General features: G+C 45.1%; 1 non-coding gene across 1 annotated transcript; it reads left to right on the top strand.

The window, feature by feature from the left end:
• Positions 1 to 278: 278 nt before the first annotated feature.
• On the top strand, positions 279 to 420 carry LOC127196047 (small nucleolar RNA SNORA48). Its single transcript, XR_007831445.1, has one exon. It is a non-coding gene; the product is annotated as a small nucleolar RNA SNORA48 (small nucleolar RNA).
• Positions 421 to 2,871: the final 2,451 nt, after the last annotated feature.

Genomic DNA, 2,871 nt, shown 5'->3' with positions numbered 1-2,871 from the left:
TTTTACTTTGTTTCTCTTCATCTACTTGTTAGTCTGGCAATATTGATGGGGTGGCTGTGGTTCCTTGTGATTATATTAGGAAGTGCAAAGCGATTTTTCTGCACTAAACTAAAACTTGTGCTATTTCTCTTAAAACATTTCGTTTAAAGGACAGTAAGGTGAAAACAATGAATCTCAATAATCAAGACATTGAATGTGGTTGTGATTTCTGGCACTAAAGCTTACTATTTTTTCTTTTTTTTTTTTTTTTTTTTTTTTTTACATATTAAGATTCAGCCCTCCCTGGGTACGGGCAAAGAGACATCTTGTAGGTGTGGTGTTCTTGTATCAGTCAGGGGCAGAGCAGATGTCAGTCCCTTGTTCATCCTAGCTTGATGCCTGGCTTGGTGGCCAAAGCTGTTTTATACACTGGACTTATAAAAATCAAATCAAATCAAATCCAGGCATCACAGTGCAGGAGGAGAAAGACAGAGACCTGTGGACCTCCAGGCCATCCACAGACCTGCCCTCTGGCAGCACACAGCGCAGCCGGGCCACAGACACTCACTTGCCGTCACTCCAAGGAGTGGAGATGGAAGATGTCACCCAGGGGCCCGCCAGCTGTGTGGCCAGCCACCACAATGTGCGAGTATGTGGTGGACAGATGGGAGAGCAACAGAAGTAGAACAGCTTAAATATGATGAAGGGAGATGGAACTAGAGACTCAAGGGTGGAGAGGAGTTGTAAGTGGCCAGCCCCAACCACATGGATGTCCAGGGGCTGTGCAGAACTGGCCCTGCCCCTCACTGGCTGCTGCACTCTGGAAAGCTGGCCCTATCTCTCAGCAGAGGTAGCGGTTGGGGAGAGCAGGCCTCGCCCAGACAACACAGGAGAGCTAGTTCTGGTGGCAGGGGTGTGGGTGAGCCAGCCCCAGGGTCATGAGTGTGGGAGAGCCTACGCTGCCACTCATCTGCCACGGGATGGCATGCACACAGAGATGATGCCCTCTGCCCCTTGCCAACTCTGACAGTTGGGGAAGCTGACCACAGAGTCATTAGCTCAGGAGAGCTAATGTCCTGCCCTTCACCGGCTGCAGTACTCAGGAGAGGGGACCCTGCCTCCTGCTGATGGTGGCTTTGGGTGGCCTCACTGGAGCAGTGCTGGAGAACTCACCCTGGTGGTGCAAACAAGGGAGAGCCAGTGAGCTGAGCAGCTTAGCTACTACCCAGGCCTAGATCCAGGGCTCTGAGTTGGCCCACCCCAAATCTATATCATCTGTGAACACCTGGAACATGTGAAAGGGCTGGTCTTGCTGATCCAAAGCCGCAGGATCTCCGTGACACAGGGCAACAGCAGGATAACCAGGAGTCCTGGTGAGGATCCAATAGCGATGATGTCACAGAAGCCAGAGATCTCGAACCAGTCCAATGACTCATTGCAGCCAACACTTGTAATTGAAGATGTGTGGACAATGGAGATGGTGTGGACATACACTACAGCTTCTACGATGAGATTTTTCTATGCTCTTTTTGTTTTTGTTTGCTTGTATTTTTTTTTTTTTTTTTTTTTTTGGTAGGGGAGCTTTGCAAGGGCAAAGGGCAGACATGAGAGGATGGGAACATGAGCAGAAATGGGGTGATGTGAACATCACAAAGAATCAATAAAACATCATGAAAGAAGAAAACTGATTCTGATATTTTGCTGGGCGGTGGTGGTGCACACCTTTAATCCCAGAAGTCAGGAGGCAGAGGCAGATGGATCTCTGAGTTCGAGGCCAGCCTGGTCTGCAAAGAGTTTCAAGACAGCCCAGGCTACACAGAGAAACCCTGTCTTAAAACAACAACTACCACCACAACCACCACAACAACACAACCAAAGGACTTGTTAATTATATAAAAAGAGTCACATTTTTATGGAGCAGCTGGCCACACTCTATTAAGAGCTACTTTTTTGGAGTTAACTTTTAAAAAGGAACTTTCTTATAGTAGATTGTTAAATCATTCCCAGGAAGTACATGTTAAACTATTGCTTATATCGTCCAGCCGATTAAAGGGTTGACACTTCTAACAGCAAATGCCATTTTAGTGTACCTCCTAACAAAATTTTTCCCCATCTAGATAACTCTTCACTAAACAGATGGCACACACCACACACCAGCATTTGGCACGCCAGCCGAGAGACAAGAATGGTCCAGAGCAATTGCTACCTGGCCACAGGGAATTAGATATGTCCTCTCAGGTTCATTTGAATGGACTGACGAAAATAACCCCTGTATCCTTTAGATAAGTTTCACAGCGGGTCAGTGTGAAGTCATGCAGCACATATGTTTAATTGCTGACCCCTGTACTACAAAAGATGATTTGCATTCAGGCCCAAGAATTTAAAAAAAACATTTTACTTTCAGAATTAGGAAGGTTTGGAAAATAAAGTGATGGTGTGAAATTTGGCACAGCTGTGAAATTTGTTGCTAAGACAGTCGGAGGTGACTATCAGGTGTGGCTAATCTTCACATCACAGAGTTATGTAGATGAACATAATGTCTCTGGGTGTTGCTTATTAGTGTTCCACAGGAATACTTTAAAAAAAATCTATTGTTAATGTATTGGAGCACATGTAATTCAATTTCCATAATAATTAAAATTTAACTTTAGTAACTTGCACAGAGCCAAAAAAAAAGTCTTCCCAATCGCATCTTCATTTAATTGAGTACAACCCTTTTTCTCATCAGTAAGTTGATTTAAAAAAAATATTCCCGGTACACCTGGAGGCATTCTTCTGAAAAGCAAATGAACTTTGCACAGTGCCCTGTGAGGGAGTAAAGTCTTGCTGTTGCATGATGAGGCTAAGAGACCAGAGAAGCCTTCCACCCTTCAGCCACTTCTCAGTGAGCTT

Source organism: Acomys russatus, chromosome 11 (genome assembly GCF_903995435.1).
Source record: "Acomys russatus chromosome 11, mAcoRus1.1, whole genome shotgun sequence".
Classification (NCBI taxonomy): Eukaryota; Metazoa; Chordata; class Mammalia; order Rodentia; family Muridae; genus Acomys; species Acomys russatus.
This window is presented reverse-complemented; position numbering and strand designations above follow the sequence as displayed.